This window comes from Montipora capricornis, chromosome 10 (genome assembly GCF_036669925.1).
Source record: "Montipora capricornis isolate CH-2021 chromosome 10, ASM3666992v2, whole genome shotgun sequence".
Classification (NCBI taxonomy): Eukaryota; Metazoa; Cnidaria; class Anthozoa; order Scleractinia; family Acroporidae; genus Montipora; species Montipora capricornis.
Window position 1 is genome coordinate 34,895,633 of NC_090892.1, and position 19,612 is coordinate 34,915,244.

Here is a 19,612-nt window from a genome sequence, read left to right on the forward strand (position 1 = left end):
CTATTCCCATCGTAATCCCTCTTAAGTTATTTTTAGATCTCCTGCGAGATCCGGTATTCCCACGAGGGTTAACTGATAGCCAATCACATGTCCCCATTTTTACCAATGTTGACAGCTGAGCGAATTCCCACGCAATGATTCGCGTCGTTCGCGATTTACCATCAAACAAAAATGGCGGAGGATGTTGAGACAAACGCGCGTATACATGTATACATTTTGTGGACGAACGTGACTTGTTGACTACAGAGTTAAGCGATTACAATGACTTATGTTTTGAAACCTGTATCTTGGAAGGAACGAGTTATGCAACCGACAAGATTTTGTACAGAATGGCATATGGAAGACTATAGTCGATAAGTACGATCTCTCTGACTTTAATAAACGCATTCTCGGTTTCCTTTGCGGGATTAAAATATGATGACTTAATTCTTATATGGTGATAAAGTAGACAGATAGAGCTCTACAACAGTACCAAACATGAAAGGAAAACTTGAATCAAGCGTCCGATAAAAATTTTTGAACCCGTGTTATCGGATTCAAGTGAATTTGCAAAAGCACGTATGTTAAATAAACATAGCTGTTTCCTTAATTTAAAAAAAGATTTAACACGGTTTCGTATATGGCACAACCTTGAATGTGGTATCATTGAAAACTAGACAATTAAGCGATTTCAGTTACAGATGTTTGAAACCTGTATCTTGAAAGGATCGAGTTTTATAAGCGACAGAATTTTGTAAACATTGGCAATTCGCAGACTACAGTCAACAAGTAAGATCATGCTCAACCTCATCCAATAATTGTTTATTAATATATCGCTGACTTGGTTACGGCGTTCTTGATTTTCTTCGCGGGATTAAAATCTGACGACTTAATTCTTAGATATTCATAAATTAGACAGATATCAGACATGAAAGGAAAACTTGAACAGACAGTGCGATAACAAGTGGTATCGCATGGAAGACAATTTGCAAAGCACGCATGTTAAATATACCTGCATCTTTCAACATTATTAAACTCGGTTTCGTACATTGGACAGTGTTGAAATTGGTGTCACTGTAAACAAGACAGTTAAGCGATTTGAATGATATATCTTTGCATCTTGTATCTTGAAAGTAACGAGTTTTATAGGCGACAGAATTTTGTACACAATGAAATATTGTGGACTACAGTCATCAAGTAACATATTCCTGACTTGGTCAACGCGTTCTCGATTTTCTTAGCGGACTTAAACTATGGTGACTTACCATAAATTAGACAGCTAACGCTTTCAAACAGTACCACACATGACAGGAAAATTTCAATTGACCGCACGATAAAAATTTTTAAAACCGTAAGATCGGATTGAAGTCAATTTGCAACGCACGCGTAAAATATAGCTCCCTCTTACAAATTATTTAACACGGTTTCCTTTATTAGACAATCGTAAAATTGGTATCAGAGTGAATTATACAGTTGACCGATTTCCATGATATATGATTGCAAACTGTATCTTGACAGGGACGAGTTTTGTAAGCGACAGAATTTTGTAGACGATGAGAAGGTGCGCACAAAAATGGACCAGTAACGTAATGCAACCAAGTTAAACATATCATCATCTGTCAAAATTATTTAACACGGTTTGATAGATTGGAAATTCTTCAAATTGGTATCACTGTAAACTAGACAGTTAAGCAATTCCAAGGATGTATGTTTGAAACCTGTATCTTGCAGACAATGAATTTTATCAGGCCATGAAACTCAATTTTGAAAACGGAGAAAACGGCTTCGTACAGAATTTGCTGCACTTTCCCTCCTCCACGAAACTTCCACGTAACGCGCGCGGTAACATTATCCGCGGGAAAATTGATATCATCTAAAAATAACCTAAGAGGGATTACGATGGGAATAGGGCCAGTATGAGGGATTACTTCTCTTACCTTTATGATCTCTTGCAGTAGTGTATTCCTTCAAACAAAAACAAAATGAAATCGGTAATTTATCTGGTCCTCTCTAGTGTACGTGATGGGGAAGAATTTATAATCAGTTTCTGTTGACATAACTTCGAGTCTGTAGCCAATCACTTCACGGGGCAAAGGGCTTGCTACAAGAGTGAAAAATGTTTTTAAGGTTTCAAAACGCACAGTCCAGCACAGCAGCGCAGGGTTCTTAGTTGCGTTAAACGTTTGAAGCAGTGTTGTAATCGTCACTAGAACATACTGCAATCCTAGCGATTCAACTAATCTCGATTCCACAACTGTTTAGAATGTGTAGCTCGAGCCAGAACAAAGATTCTACTACTAGTCGAGGGGTAAATGAGAGCAGCGTAACAGATGATATAAAACGTACGGCTAGTCGAGAAAACGGGCAAATGACAGCTGGAAATCCAAAGAAAGATGTACATGGAGAACGATTGAAGTTTCGCGAGATCAAAGTGTGTGACAAAGACGTAAGCGTCGCCAAAGAAACTTTTCCCGAATTTTTCTGCCAGAGATCAGTTGACCTTTATCAGGACATTTTCGCCGCGCCACAGACACAAACGAATTTCAAAGATATCTCAGGAAGGAAACAAAATCCACAAAGCGAATGCGGAGGACTGGTGCTCTGGTACATCCGGGAATATGGACTTAAGTGGAATTCGCTGAACTGAATATCAGGGTTCAGGATTTTCTCTTTTCATCCCTTCATTTAGCAAATAGGTCATCAATAATTTTGGCGAATTTTTGTTCTTATGAATAGTCGTTTATTATTCTTATTGTCATCTTATGTGTTAATCTTAACGCGATTTAGCTTATGGCTGCAATATGTTTGCAGCTGTTTGTCAATAAAGTGTCTATCACATCTATCCAGCACGTTTCTTTAAATTTGACGTTTAGATAGTTTTCTTGTAAGCTATGTGTTATGCCACGTTTCGGTAATTACGGCCAAGCTACCTCACGCTTCATCAGTAGTTTTGAAAGTTGAACTAAGCATTCAAATCATTGTAAAATAAACGATTTTTGAAAAGTGAAAACTATTTCAAGCGTTTAATGAATTATTGTTCAGTTATTGTGCATTTTTCGTACCAAAGCTTCAAGATTCCATTCAAATCTAGGAATCCGGATGTTCATTTCAGTCTACTAGATACTGGCGACGCGTGACATAGCTCGACTGTGACAACCTAGAAGCTATGCTAAAAGATCTTGCAAGTTCTCGGTTTGTTTGACCTTCCCCATATTAGTGAGTGTGTTACGCTGAGCAAATGAACTGAACAGTCGCCCGGAAGTGTCATCTCTGATTTAAAATTTTAAGTGCAGCAGCTCTTAGCATTTAAAAAGCTCTTTGATTAGCAAAATGCAAAATTTGCTTTGTTTGGCGCGACAAGTTGACACGAGAGCTACAGACAATAGCTTAGGTTAAGAGCACCATATTTCTGTATACATTTTTTTATTAAAAACTGGGCCATTGGATAATGCAATTCGACAGTTTTGATTGGCTAAGCCATCATGGGTTATGAGCCATTTTACATTGTACCAGGATTTACAAACACGGCAAGCATACGCGTGATTTTTTGGGCCTTTTTATTTTTATTGTAGTCTAGTTTTCTATATTTTGGGGACGTTTTTAATAAAACAATTATTCCACTCGCGCTTGTTGGATATGAGAAGATTATAGCCAACTCGGCGCTACGCGCCTTGTTGGCTATCTATCATCTCATATCCAACGCGCGCTCGTGGAATAATTGTTAAATATGCCTGCAGTGGCCTACAGCACTTAGTCTCTAGGGTGGCGTGGAGTCACTCTACCCTTAGAACATAAATCGCTGTAGATCTTGGCTTATTCCTCGCAGGTGTTAAGCCATTTAATTCTGAGTAAGCAGCATTTTGATACGGCAGTGGCCTTGCTTGCTTGCTGTCTCTAATTTACTTGACGACAATGGATAAAACTGACAGACCAAGTCTTATCTGCACAATCTATGTAGTTCTCAGTCATTTGGTTAAGCTTCTCTAAGTTTTAATCACTTCTCATAGACCACTTTTATAAATGGCGACTACCTTTACATTATTTTGTATTCATTTAATTAGACCTACTGCCTTCATTTTGAAACAAATAATCTTTTGAAATTTGCTAATTTGTTCTTACTTCAGGAATAATTGAAATGCACCTTAAATTTTTTTGAGTTTCTAAGGTATTCCAGTTGTCTTCATTTTTTTAAAGAAAAAGCTTGAGTTTTGGAAATGTAAAGCTTGGACGGTTTAAGTATAAGATTAGGATTCATAGTAAGTCCAGGAGCAATCTGCGATCAGGCGTACTTTTCTTTAGAGAAAACACGAAAAGTACTTTTCGCGCCCTCTAAATCTCTAAAAAAAAGAACGCCTGATCGCAGGTTAGTCCAAAAGTGACTGGAACCGCCTAGTTGGACAGATAAAAGTAGTTTCTGGAACTTCGAAATCTTCGGGTCCCTGGTATCATACTACGTTATTGCCTTAAATATTATGAATTATAAATGTCACAAGTTGTGCCCCAATATCTTTTCTAGGAAGGGCTTTAAGGACTCTCCTTCTACTCAGGTTGCAATGATACTAACGTGTGATTATCATCAAACTTAAATTGTAATAAATGGCTGCGACCTCAAAGAAGCATTTCACAATGACTGCAAAAATTCTCGCGCGTTCATTGGCCAATTTTTACAGTCAATAAAGCGGACAGACACATAAATTATAAATTTATAATTTATGCGATAATGACGCGATACTGCTCCCGTCAGATTGAAGTATCTCGCATTTTTGTCTCGCTTTCTTTGCGTGTTTCGACTTAATTTTGACCCCTCTGCCTTTTTGTTATTGTAAAAAACAAATTGATGTCAGTTTTTCATGTGTCTGTCCTGTTATTGGTAATGAATTTCGTCATAACATTGTCAAGGTAGTCTGCGGATCCACTCGGCTATCGTGGATCCACAGCTACTTTGACAATGTTATAATGCAATTCATGATCAATAACAGGACAGACGCATGAAAAACTGACATCAATTTGTAAATTTGCATGGAGCCAATCTTTGTGTCTGTGTCAATTAATTGGAGAAGGGGCAGATAAGTCCAGGTAACCAGATGCATGATGATACGTGCTGGTAACTAGTTGCATGACGATTTTGAATAACGAAATATCCCAATGCTCTTCACTCCAATTTTAACGTCACTCATGATCACATCTGGGAATACGGACATATTTACCTCACAAAGTGCCTACCCCCTATACTATGGCCTTCAAGTAAAGAAAAATAGCTGTATTTATTCTTACCAGTCCTGTCAAATTAACTACTGATAATAGTTGCATTTATATATTTTGATGAGTGTCGTAAAACCAAAACCAAAGTAATTATTTTGGCCAATCAAAAAGGACGGAGACAATCCGGTAAACCAATCAAAACACGTAGCCGACACAAAGCGCGGGAAAATGTTCACACGCGAGCCATGATTGGTTTTGGTTTCACATCTGATTAGTTGAAAAAAAGGCCCGAGAACTTTGAAGCAATCACTGAGTGAATTAATTATAAACCAAAGCAATTCGCTAATTTCGACACTCAATTGAAAACCACTCTATTTGATAACTATTAAAAGCTATTGCGCTGCTTATGTAAACTCTTAGGCGCATGACTATTAGAACACCAAGCTTCCCAAGAGTTTTAGTAGTTCAATGTGTAGAGCAATCGATTTCAGTCGTCCCTCGCCCGTCGCCAAGCAAATGGTTTCCCATCCTTCCCACTGGCACATTACACATTAAAGTTCCGGTCTTGTTAACACCTCAACTTCTTTAAAGTATATCCCAATAATGCAAGGACAAGCCGAGGAAGCGTTTGTTTGTAAGTCTACTTTTTATTCATGGTCTTAATTTAGGCAAATGTATAGTGCAGCTCTATATGCCTATAATTGCTTAAGTCTGCCCACGAGGTAATTACAAATGAGAGAGAAGTTGTGAAACGACAGCTGGGGAAAAAACCTCCTTGTACGTCCACTTGCTCCATGGAGGAAAACCCCGTGCCAGATGAACCCTCCTATCAAAGACCTCACGGGCTGGGTCAGAGCAGAGTTTGCAAAAATGTAAACCATAACTATTGTAGATGAAAACAGATCCAGGAACAGATAAGAAAAACGTTTTCTTAAAATACCTGTTTAAACATTTACTTAAGAAAAACACTCTCATTCTGAAAAAAAAAAGTGATCCATTTGACTCGTGCTCTTGGAAACTTCGAAGGTGAAAAAGGTTTACATAGATTTAATACTATTCTTTGAGGGTAAATTTCGACTCTGGCCTTGATGGGTTGGTTATAATAGCTGTTTATTTAAAGTCTTAAGTTTTTATCTTATTTTTGCCTATTTTGCACCATCAATATCTCTTATGGCCCAACGCCAAGGAGTTTGTTAACTTTCGCACACCGGTGTTTCATGCACGCATTCACTTTTCTTTATTAGTAGTGTACCAGAGCTTGTGCAAATATATGAAACGATATTATCACCCTAAAATATAACATTTTCAACGCATCACTCACCCATCTTATCGTACATTTCATAAGCCCCGGAAGGACATCGGGTCGCATGAAATAATAACCTCTGCGTGGCTAGTAATTTGTTAACAAACGCCCGCACAATAATATTTCATGCATTTATTATGAATAATTATTTGGTACAGCGCACGCCATAATGTTTTGTGACATGTAACCTAGTTAGCTAATTTCCCGAACACCATCGTATAGTACAATGCTATTACATTCATGTGAGCACGCAAATTAAAGCCATTACAGCTATCCCCCATTCACTCACCGTTTTGCAGATCATAAAATAGTAGGACAGTATCATTATCAATTTATTCCTATGTTAAGTTCTTTGCTAACATGTGCGTGTCATTTATATTATTACAATATTAGTCCCTACTTATTTACTTACAAATACTATGCTATAAATGCGCCCAGGCCATTGAACGTAATGATAAAGTTCTGTAACAAATGTAGTTGTTTACAACTAAGTTGCTTGATAATGCGCGCACACTGTCATGACATCATTAGTCTCTACTTTTTCACTTGCAAGTTATTTTCTAACGCGCTCATTCTGTTATGTCACGTGATATTAATACCATTTACTTTTGAGTTGTAGCAAAGTGTTAAAAAACACCCACGCACCATCAAATCATATGATATAGGGCACTGTACCATGATCATCTAATTATTCTTAAGTAAGTTGTTTACTAATGCATGTCGTCATGTCACATGATATCACCCCCTTTAGTGCAGTACGTCATACGCACTTCATCATATCGTATATTATTAAGCTCTAGTTAATTGTTTACATACGAGTTACTTACTAAACGATGAGCGTTTGCCATCAGATCGCATAATATTTTACACCTGCTTTCTAAATTACTGAAAACCCAAATATGCCGATGCACATATTTCATTAAATACCAGTGAACTTAGAACATTTATTGATAAGTTCTTGTTAATCTTCTTATCCGCTTGATGTAAAGTCATATGATATTATGCCCCTCTCACTTAGTGACTATATTATTTCCATTTACTGTCTAAATTGCACAAAATCAGTGTGCGCACACACCATTTAATGCTAATAAGATATTTATAAACATCTATTTTTTTCTCTAGTAAGTTGTTTGAAGATGCACGAACACAATTAAGTTTATCCTAATGATATTTTTACAATTAACCCTTAAGAGGTTAAACTCGCAAGTTATTTACCAACGCGCACACAACATTGTGCTATGTGAAATTATCATCCTTTGCTTTAATTTTTTTGTAAGTTGTTAAAAAGCGCGCACTATCATATCGTAAGATAAAGGCCACAATATAATTAGTTTGTGACCATCTACTTATTCATACTCACGTTGATTAATAATGTGTGCATTCTATCACGTTATTACCGTCTATTTATCTACTTTCAAGTTGTTTGCTAATGCGGACACGACCATCTCTTGATATTACTGGCATCTAGTTAACCACATGCGCGTTTACCATCCTGAATTTTATTATCATCCCTCACTTACTTATCAGTAGTATGCAACACGCACACACCGTTTAATGATACGTTTTTGTGACACTGTTTTTATTTGAAGATGGCTCTTCTTATGACGCCCACACGCTATCATATCATACGATATTATGCCCCTTAAGTAAATCATAAGTTGTTTTTAAGAGCGCACACTCCATTGTATTGAGCAATATTGATGATATATGTATGCGTTGCTTGCTATAGCGCATTTACCATCATGTCGTGTGATTTTTCCCCCTCTACTTTTTAAATTACTCACAAGCTGTGTGCTGTTGTGCACACGCCATAAAATGCTGATAAGCTATTATAAACCTCTACTTGTTCATTTGTAAGGTGTTTGCTGATATACGCGCCCACAATTATATCCTATGACGTTTTACACTCAAGCCATTAAATATCTACTTGCAAGTTGTTTACTCTTGTGCGTACACTATCATGTCATGTGATATTTTCCCCTTTTCTTTGAAGTTGTGTTAGTTGTTTGAAAGGCGCGTGTACCATAGTATCATATCATATAACTGACCTTAAATTATTCACAAACGCATTTGCCATCACGTTGTAGATATTGTTAGCTTCCACTTGTTAAATTACCCACATGTTGCATTCCAACATGCACAAGCCGTTTAACACTAATTAGGCATTGGTAATATCATTTACTTGTTCACTGAATTGTAAACTCCTTGCGGAACCGCGCATGCTATCATGTCGCATAGTCGTATAACCCCTTAATAAATAAATGTTAACGCAATCGCAGGATAAAACAATCTACTTACTAATAAGGTGCTGTGAACGCGAGACTGTTATCTTATTTTGCAATATATTAACACTCAACTTATTTCTTACCTCCTTACTTATATTTATCTATTTAGTATTTTTCATTTTTATTTTTAACTCGTTTATCTTACAGAACGGCCTTTATCCACTAGTTAGTGCATTAGTTATTTTAACACCTTTTGTAAGGCTTAAATATGTAAGGCTAGCATCAAAATTTACCCTCAATTTTGTACTTATCCCATGACTTTGACATTTTTCACACCATTATATACATGTGTATTGGATCAGCCTTTTGACAAGAAACTTCCAACGATATAAGCAGTAGATCCTAGTTAGCTCTTTGACATATAGATTAACTGATATCAATGTAAAATGCATTCTAAACTCTAACTTTCTTTCTTTTATACGGTAATGATCAGATGGGAAAATTGTTTAAAAGTTCATTGTAGCAACCACAGCTTTACGGTCTTCATCCAACAAGTTAAGAGTCGAGACTGCGTGCCGGTGTTGTCCTCTCAAGGAGCACTGATATCCCTGTGTTTTGTGGAATTTCGTGCATGATTCTTGTCTAAATATGAAGTAGATAGCTGCAAATCAGACTTGAAATAGACCTTATTCATTTGAACATTTTGCTTCCAGAATTTATATGATGGGACATTATCCCACCATATTATTCCTCTCAAATTTCGCAATATTGGTGCTCAAATACGCCCTTTTTATAAAAAAGACAAATGATCAAATCTCTTGAGTATTGTCACATGATCTATACTGATGGAGAAACAAAACCATACGAGCGAATTGTGATTGCAAATTTGTAAAAAAATCATTCAGTAGCCAAAAAGGAGGAGCAGCCAATCACCAGTTTTAAATATCTTTTTTAAAGGAAAGGTTTGAAAGTTATCAGAAGCAACTTCGATTATAGTGGTTTCATTCTTGGACAGACAGGTATAGCCAATGCGATTCCCGCTTTTGCCAGTGATTAAAGATGGTCACCAAATTAAACGTCTTAGCTAAATTGGGTCTTTTATACCTGAGAAACCACTGCAGCATTTCCGTTGAACAGGGTGAACCAAGATAACCAACAGTTAATAGAGCTTATTGTGGCAAGCGGCCACCTCCCTCTCTTCCTTCCTAGCCGTTATTAGGAGCTAGGTACCAACTTATAGCGGACTAAGAAAAGAGCTCATGGTTAATTTTAACACCAATCAGTAGTTTCCATTTCTTGGTTACGAAACGCTTAGAAAGGTGAGGTATCATTGAGCATAGAACAATGAAGAGGGTTATCGTTCACAGCTTGGAGCTTTTGATAATGACATTATTCACTTACAAGTGCATACTTTTGAGCCTCTCTGAAAGCAGAAGTCCACCTTTTTCAATTCGTCTTTAAAGCTCTCTTTTCTCTTCTTTTCTTTTCAACTGAAAGGAAATATAATTTGTAAAGTTAGGCCCCGTTGAACCTTTAAAATAGTCAGTGATCTCACCCGACAAAGTTGGTCACGAAATTTATCTGAATTGATCCCTGGGGCTAAGGCTTTGTAGTATAATTACTTAGGTGATTATTTAAAGTTCTTAATACCGCTGATTGGTTGCTCTTGAGGTGATCATTTGTCGAGGTGACAGACGAATAAATTAATCACTTACGTAATTATGCTAAAACAGTTATTCACCTTCAGTTATTCGTCTTCAATTAATTATTTCCGCTCTTTCTTGCTACCTTGTAAAGCCGCTCCCATGACTGACGATCCAATGCGCTTGTGGATTACCTGAATAAAGGAAGTTAAATGAAATAACAGTGTAGTTGAATGAAATAACAGTGTCAACCAGCGGACAGCAGCTAAGTTTGTCGTTTTTGCAGGTACGCTGACCTGTAAAACAAGATTTAATGACTTTGCTTTCATGTTCCTTAAAACAAAGGGTTCGCTTACCAAATTGTTCCCGGTAAGCACACAGAATTGTTAGCAGCCAGACCTCTTTCCTTTGCTACTTGAATAATGATCTGTAAAAAGCTTTCAAAACGCTCCACAAGATCAAGAGTAGCATGAATGAAATATCACTGACAATTAAACAGATTCTATAAATCATTAAGACTACACTTTATTGAAAGGTTAAGTTAAATTATGCGGGCGTAGCGCTCTCTCACTCTCACTCTCACTCTCACTCTCACTCTCACTCTCACTCTCACTCTCACTCTCACTCTCACTCTCACTCTCACTCTCACTCTCACTCTCACACACACACACAAACTTACACAAACGAACATCAAACCTGATACGTACCGGTACATCTACAATACGGTTAAGGGGAGGACGGGGAATATGCGGCTCTTGCACAGAAAGAAGAAATATAGTCAGGCATTCGGTTCCAAAATTACAAAGACGGAAGACAAGAAATTCAAGTAAAAGGGCGCTAGAAAAGTTTCACTTCACTCTCGACTTGATGAAAGAAAAACGAAAGATAGAATTGAAGGAGAAGATGAAATTACAGAAGTAATAAATATGCCGTAGAGTAGCTCTCGAAGTGCAGTTTTCTCCGAACTATGGATTACACTAGGAGGTTTGCAGCAAACATAAATGGACCCACATAAGATGGCTGCACAAGAGAATACAAATTATTGATCCACTGCAACTGCCTGTTGTACCATTTTAGTGCTATTGTCGGAAAGAGCATTTATTGCAACCAAAAGCACATCATTTCTAGCCTGCATCCAGTTATCAGGTTGCAAAGTCAACAGCCATGTTGTCCTGACATTATCGGTTTGTGTTCAAACTGTCCAGGCAGTTTCTTTGATAATAGAACAGCCAACACTCTGTCCAATATTGGCAGCATACACATCAGACAGTGAGTTTGTTAAATGCAAGGCACCCATCCTTAATTTCTGGTGTTTGACTCCGTCTCGTTTGCACTCTCAGTACCACTGTTGTCCTGGTCCTCCTCTCCGGCTTTGTCCTTTTGGAAGGTCTTCCTCGCTGGATGGAACGCTGGCAGTAGCAGTCCCCATTCTCGGCATGTGGTTTCCAGTTGAACACTTTCAACCCTTTTTTGATCCCCACCACAGTCTCATCTGGAGCAATTGCAGAATACCCCTAGAAAAGTTCCACTTCACTCGCGATTTGTTGAAAGAAAAACGTAAGATAGAAATTGAAGGAAAAGATGAAATTACAGAAGTTACAAATATGCCGCAGAGTGGCTCTTGAGGTTTATATGGTGCTCCACACCAACAGTGAAAATTGTGGCGTTGAAGGCCACCGGTCACCGGCACGAAGAGGCACGCAACCAAACTACCAGTGTACGGAAAATGGAACGGCCTTGTTGATAGTTGTAACCCTCTTTTTCCATACGAATTAGGGCGTATGCCAATCTGAATCTTCGCTCTCTACTCGGATTATAGAGAGACGACGATGCTCCAACGAAGACGTGAAGGTGAAAGCGGGGCGATCAGTTTAGTTACACATACAGCGCATCCTGGAATGCAACCCGAGTCAAATGAGTTATGTTATGTCAAAACATCGTTCTTAGAAGGCCCAACTGTGCTCTCCCACTATGTTGATAAAGCGCACGAAAAGCCATGGAATTTGAGGCAAACAACAAACCCACCAGCCCCACCAGAATGCCTCCCATAAAGTTGCAACGCAGATACATGGTGTAAATACAGCGACATGCATGCAGGTGAATCGGCGCACGTGATCGAATTGCGAATCATACCGAAAAATAAACGAAAACAACGAAGGCTAAATGGAAAAACAAAATCCAGATATGTAATAATTGTCAAGGACCGTCTGATTGTAAATATTGATCAAGTAGTGAGCTAGTTGACATTTTCCAATTGAAACGGATCGAAATGTGGATCGAACATATGATCAGTGTCTCCCAAGAATTTGAAGTAGAAAGACAAGGATGATCATGACAATCATGGCAGATTCATTAGGAGACTTTCGAGGGATTGAGACTAAAATAAAATGCCTCCGGCAAAATCAAGAGGGCTCAACGACAGCACGTTACAGAAATCTAGTATATGATGTTGAATGACCTTTCCGCGCTTGTGGAGTACTCTGTGTTTAATAATTAACCACCGTGGAAAAAAATAGCGGTTCCTCAGCACCAGCGAGCAGAGTGGTATCGGCTTTTGTTGCCAGCAAGTTCTGCTAAAGCAAAGCTCAGGCGGAGCACTATAATCTATCGATACGAGAATTTTTGTTACGACGTCACGTACGTCCGCCCGTACAGACTGTCGGGGTGGAGGTGGGGAGGTAGGACATTCTCTGGGGACGGGAGTGTTCGGGCAATTTTCCTTGGCAGGAAATCGAGTGGCAGCGTTGCATTGGCAACCCGCGTTTATTAGTGACAAGAAACGGGATAAAGAGCACGAGAGAAGAGGCGACGAAATTTGAGAAATTTAAGGTGGCTCACTACAGTTTTGATGGATTATAACAGCCAAATTCTAACCCTTTTGACACATGTTCCAAGGTTTTTTTTTACCTTTCTCTATTTACTGTTTACTTAAGTCTTTTATCATTCTATGTGAAACTCGGACAATTAAACGTAAACAAATGGCCAAAATGAACGACCGAGGTCGTAAGGAGAACTGGACACTAGTAGGTTAAATCACGTTTTTTTCTACCTGTATGACCCCACCTCAAATCCTCAGGAATAAGAAATTGGCTGTGATTTAACATTCATGCAAAGTAAAATAAAAATCTGTAAAACATATTTTTCGCAAACTAAGAAAATGTGAAATCAAAAATAAATTTATAAAAAAAATTGTCTCTAAGCGTGATTCACCACTACAACTCAACTGTGAAAATTTCATCATGGGTTGTACGGTAGGTTTTCGCACAATCCTCAATCAAAGACTGGCTTTTACAACCTTGGACGAGAATTGAATTGCGCATGCCCTTTATTTAAGCCAGCGCTCATGTGACGCTATGTATCGCCTGCGAGAAAGAAAGAGTAATTTAGAGCTCTTTTACTGGTTGTTTCTCGATTTTTTTTGTTTTTCGCGTGTAAGTATACTTAAGTGATTTAACACCTTTTAAGGACGTTCGCGCGAAAATTTTCTAACATTGATTTTTTTTTGCAAATTTTACCATTGAAAGAAGTTGAGTTAGTGATGTCAGAAATGTGAAAAAAATGGGGAGTCACTGACTTCCTTACGGAGAGAACTTGCCCGGAAGAACAACCTAAATATGAAAAAAATGCGGTTTCTTTAGCGAATAAGGCCACAATGTGTGTAACTTCAAAAATATTGCAATTTTATCTTTGAAGTGAAATGTTCTCTACCAAACTTTGTTTAAGTGGACCCATCAGGTGAATTTAGTTAACTGTTGAGGTTCCTTCGTATTTATCGACCATAGTTTCATGCTCCTTGCAGCCGCAAGATGGCAGGATTCGATCTCCCGAGGACAGAAATCTTGAAATTTTTTTTAACTTCCCACATTTATTTTTTTGTTCATTTTTGGACAATGTGGAGATAATTGTAAATAAAATCTGTTTCTGAAAAGAAAAGTAGGGGTCACCGAACATCCAAGATCGTTAAATCCAAGCAGAGCTATAGCAATGGCCATCTGCCCTATCATTGTTCATTTTAGTACATAGCGCGCGCGCATGACGTGGCATGTGAATTTGCGTGCGCTGTAAGGATACGCAGTAGCAATGGGCGCGAACGTCCTCAAGCGAAGAAATTCTCGAAAGAAGCCGAGGAAGGAGAACAAGAGAACATTTCAACGTAAAACTGAGAGAAAGAGCGAGAGACAAAAAACTATTTATAACGGTTAGCTTTCAGGTAATGTTTTCAGAGCTCTCAAGTCTTAAAATTTCCAAAGAGTGAGATGCTTGCTGGAGATTGCACCAAAGCCACAAGTGCTTCTTGTGCCGGAGAATTCCGCGGGGGTCCTGGGGCATGCTCACCCGGAAAATTTTTGAAAATTGGACTTCTCAAATCGCTGGAAATGTACTGTTGAGTACGCGATGTTGGTTTTTTAATCCTGCCTTTTAAAAGAGCCTATGTTGTTATGGTCAGCCTGATATAATATATCGGCCTATTCTTCATATATTAACGGGTAAAAGTCCTGAACAAACAAGAAAATTGGTCGTACACGAACAGATTTAACGTTGGCCAAAGTTCAGTGCCACTGAAGGAACGAATTCGGAATTCATAAGCACTTCTGAAAGCTTAAAAGGTAGTTACCTATGAGAAAAGTGCCAATGCGTGAGAAATGCTTGTGTCGGCGTGAGAGCTTGAGATTGCATCGTGATGCGTGATACTCACGCTCAATGCGTGAGACTTGAGAGCTCTGTGTTTTCCTTCATAATATATGCCTCGGTGCCTCACATATTATAAAACTATACTAAAAAACTGCAATTCCGTATTGACAGAAATTCTGACATATTTCAACGATCACATTTATAGGCTTTTTGTGTGAAGTCGATGTCCAGTTGCGAGCTGCTTTGTTTGACTGTGAAATTGTTGTCGAGTAAGCGAATTTACTACGCTTTAGGCTGACTTTTTAATTAGCAAAGATTTTTGCTGTTGTTCTGAACTGAAGAGAGAGGGAGTAAAGATTGTCAGTCAAACTGAAAATGTTGTGAAGGAGATTACTGTGCATGAAAATTGCTGGTTATTGTTTGCAAGGCTTGTTTGTTTATTCCATGCTGTCAGCTCAGGTGTTTGATCTTTTCGATCAATGTAAATTGTACACACTAATGACGATTAATTTTGTACTTTCTTTATGCAGAAGCATAACTATTTCCATAAACACTATACACTCTTTTTCTCTTTTTTATAAGAACCTTTTGTATCAGAACGTCGAGGCTGAGATTAACCAAAATTATAAGAACGTATTAAGAACATTCCTGAGGCTGAGACGGAGTCGTCATCTGGAGAAATGGTGCGACATTTACGCATATCAATGAGCCATTGCAGCGGACTATTCAAGCGTGAATGCGCGTTAAAAGCGTCAAAATAGTAAAGAAAATGGATGTTTAGGGGGCGATAGACTGACTAAAATCGTCTTTTCTGGACGTAAAAATGCAATTTCTTTAACATGATAGAGCGGATTCTTATACTTAAAGGGTTAATATATCATGGTGGCCTATTTTTAAGTGAAATAAACGAGATTAAGTTGTAAACTTTTTACTTTGAAAATCGGGCTTTTTGCGGTATCCGCAAGATTTTAGTTATTGAAAAACTATACCATTTAAAATGAAGAACATCTTTAAGAACGTCAACCTCAGCTCCAAAATTATAAGTTTTATGGAAAACTAGAAGTTCCAAAAAGCTTACACTGGGTTTACTTACCTGTGGTACGCATTACACAAAAAAGGAAGTCACTGAATTGGGTGGTATTGAACTGCAGCGTTCCAGTTAATTTTTTCAAGTGGGGCGTCATTAAGACCATTTGAGGGGTCACCCACATGTCGCGCCAGCAGAGGCTCTTTGGCTCACACTTTTAATTATTTTGTAATATCCTGTCCCATTTTGAGCTCTTTTTGTTTTTTGAGTTTTGGTAATAAATTAAGTTTAAAGATAACAAAACACGCTCTTGAGTAAAATTCACTCGTTTCTTCTTTAAATAAATAGACTGCAAGATTTCATCTGTCGGGTCAGGAAGCCTTCTTTGTCGGGTTCCTGAGAAACGTATCTATTTTGACTTCAGCAATCGAGAGGTTGAGTGGTCATGTAATTGAAAATCTAAACATGTATGAGATACAAAAACAGACTTGCGCGAATGATCGCTATTCACAATGCTGACAAGCACAAAAGCAGAATAAATGGTTAAGTAAATATGAAGTTTGTTTCTATCTGAATGTTTTTGGGTTAGAGTAAAAGGAAATTTGTCATGCAAATTATGTAATTTCATGACACTCAAAATTCGCAAAAAGCATTTGTTTCATGTAAACAACCTTCGCACTAGGACGTCGAAGCAATAAATTGGATTAACCACGAAGTTAAAGAAATATTGTTGGCTTCCCAAATAAATCTTACACTACAATGACAAAATCATTTCCCGGGGAAATAAAATTCCTGTCTCCTCGCGTATCACATTCAACGCACATATGCAAATTTGTTAACTCATTTTCACCGCGATTCCCACGAAATTTTTCTTCTTTCAAATACATTGTATTAGCAAAAATATTATTTCTCGTGAAGCGTTGCATCTTTTATGTTCAAATAACCGCTAAAATAAAGATTTTTTAACGCTTTATCCGTAGATATTTGCAGGCCAGTCAAATCACAAAAATAGAAACGCACGCAACAAATTTAGTCGCATTTACCTCTTCGTCGAATTCTAACGCTTAACACAGGAATTTTTAGTTATTGTGAAAATCTCACTATATTCGTTAGCAATTCAGAGAAATTGACCGGTCCGCGAATATTTTACGAGTTTTTTTGTCAATGGGACGTGAAAAGGCCAAGTGGATGTCATGCACATACTTTTTCACAAAATGTTCCCGAATCGTCAAGTATCACCACAGAAGACAAGAACATCATTTTAAAAGATTATTCTACGCAAAAAGTAGGTTCTGGAGGTAATTTTGAGGGTCGAAATCAAGTTTACCGACGCATGGTATATTTATATTTAATTAAGTTAACACAACAGAAAGACGCTTACCTAACGCATTTTGAAGTCCCGTCAACATGCTATGTACTACGTGTTTGACCGTATATGCGGTGAATACCGCTCGGTAGATAAATGGTTAATGTCCATGGGGCAGGGCCTGTCTTGCAAAGCAACGTGTAAGAGAGATGATGTTCGCACAGGTTTTGCCAAGAGTATGGGTAGATGATACGCGTCATGGACACTTCCCAGTACCTCCCTTAAGTGCAGTTGACTCGTCAATTGCATCGTAAACTCGGCAGGCTTGTTTCCAGGATACTGATCCCTTCTAGCATCGCTGGTCAGAATGACGTAAAAACTGTTTGTCATGGTGCTCGACGCCGAATGTTAGTACCACGTTCACGATACGGTCCAAAAATGAGAGCAATCGCCCACAACCGTTTGTTAAATGGATTTAAACGGTTTGAAAAATCTTTGTGCGTAAAGGAAAGTACTGACAATGCTCTCTTTCTTCTAGTATTGTTTCTTGAAACTTTCCACGCGGAACCATTTCGTGTAAAAGAGGTAAGCGTTGGTCACCCACTTGCCAGGGTCTTATGACATACTTTAGTACTTGAACTATTAGTACGTTACAGAAGTAAGCACTTTGATAGGTTTCCTAGTCAAGTCTGCAAGATTTCAGGTATTGAAAAACTATACCATGTAAATTTAACAACATCTTTAAGAACGTTTTCAGCCTCACAAAGCCAAATTATACAAGAACGTTAAGCTTCAGCTCAAAATTAGACGTTTTTGTAAAAAAAAAAAAAAAAAAGAGTGTATAATTTGCTTTCTGTGGTTAGAGACTGGAGCTCCGCTTTTAGGCTTGGCTAAATCATATATTATAGTTTCGCATCTCCATCCAGGAAATGGTTTTTTTATACTAATTTCTAGTTTCTAAAGAAACTGTGGTGCTGCGTCGGTGGGAGAGTGAAACAGGAAGATTTGGTTTTATCAAACGTGTTGATAAAGGTCGAATTACCACCGTGAACCAGTTGGAAAGCTGACGTTTCGAGCGTTAGCCCTTCGTCAGAGCGAGTAGTGGAATTGTGGGTGTTGTTTCAGAACCCATCGCAAACACTTCTAGCAACAGTTAGGCTAACTTATACCTTTGGATATTTAAGTAGACAAAAGTGAAGCAAATATCTTTTTTTCTGGTAAGTTGTTAAGAAATTTCGGGCATTTTTATAGAGTTAAGGATAGAGTTCCCCTTTTTGTGCTTTCAACTTTTTGCAGTGAAAATCTCAATCGCTCTTGGATAGATTGAATAAATACGTCTCGATGTTCTTCCTGGTGTTTTAGTTGACTTAACAAGTTTTGATGTTTTGGAACATCTTAAGAAGTCGCAAACACTTCTCCACTTTAAAGCATTTGAGCAAGTTTTGATGTTTTGAAACCCCTTGGGAGATCGCAAACACTTCTCCACAAGCTCACTTAAAAAGCTTCGATGTTTTGGAACCTCTCAAGAAATCGTAAACAATTCTCCACTAATTAAGCATTTGAGCAAGTGTTTGATGTTTTGAAACCCCTTGGGAAATCGCAAACACTTCTCCACAAGCTCACTTAAAAAGCTTCGAGGTTCTGGAACCTCTTAAGATTTCGCAAACGCTTCTCCACTAATTAAGCATTTGAGCAAGTTTTGATGTCTTGAAACCCCTTGGGAAATCGCAAACACTTCTCCACAAGCTCACTTAAAAAGCTTCGATGTTATGGAACCTCTCAAGAAATCGCAAACAATTCTCCACTAATTAAGCATTTGAGCAAGTGTTTGATGTTTTGAAACCCCTTGGGAAATCGCAAACACTTCTCCACAAGCTCACTTAAAAAGCTTCGATGTTCTGGAACCTCTTAAGATTTCGCAAACGCTTTTCCACTAATTAAGCATTTGAGCAAGTTTTGATGTCTTGAAACCCCTTGGGAAATCGCAAACACTTCTCCACAAGCTCACTTAAAAAGCTTCGATGTTTTGGAACCTCTTAAGAAATCGCAAACAATTCTTCACTAATTAAGCATTTGACCTTGCAATATCGCAAACACTTCTCCACAAGTTCATTTAAAAAGCTTCTATGTTTTAATTGAAACCGCTTACGAAATCGTAGACACGGTAAGAACACCGTCATTGTTCTCACCGTACTTGACCGAGGGATATAATTAATAGTTCCAGCTCCAAAACAGGCCCACTCTTTGCTTTTCGTTTAAAGAACGTCTTATTTTCGGGGCTGCTAAATGTTCTTC

At 38.1% G+C, this 19,612-nt stretch overlaps 2 long non-coding RNA genes across 3 annotated transcripts in view; one reads left to right on the forward strand and one right to left on the reverse strand.

The window, feature by feature from the left end:
• LOC138020072 (uncharacterized) overlaps positions 1-2,885 on the forward strand; it is a 3,819-nt gene extending 934 nt beyond the window's left edge. Inside the window, exon 2 of the long non-coding RNA XR_011126305.1 lies at positions 2,242-2,885. This is a non-coding gene — a long non-coding RNA (uncharacterized lncRNA). The remainder of the gene's footprint in view (positions 1-2,241) is intronic.
• A 5,211-nt stretch (positions 2,886-8,096) lies between these two features.
• On the reverse strand, positions 8,097-17,545 carry LOC138019991 (uncharacterized). 2 transcript variants are annotated; one of them, XR_011126287.1, is made up of 5 exons: positions 17,393-17,545; positions 10,709-12,245; positions 10,451-10,546; positions 10,111-10,199; positions 8,097-9,351 (listed from the first exon to the last, which is right to left on the reverse strand). It is a non-coding gene; the product is annotated as an uncharacterized lncRNA (long non-coding RNA). The 2 variants fall into 2 exon arrangements; XR_011126286.1 differs by lacking the exon at positions 17,393-17,545 and adding an exon at positions 16,078-16,206.
• Positions 17,546-19,612: the final 2,067 nt, after the last annotated feature.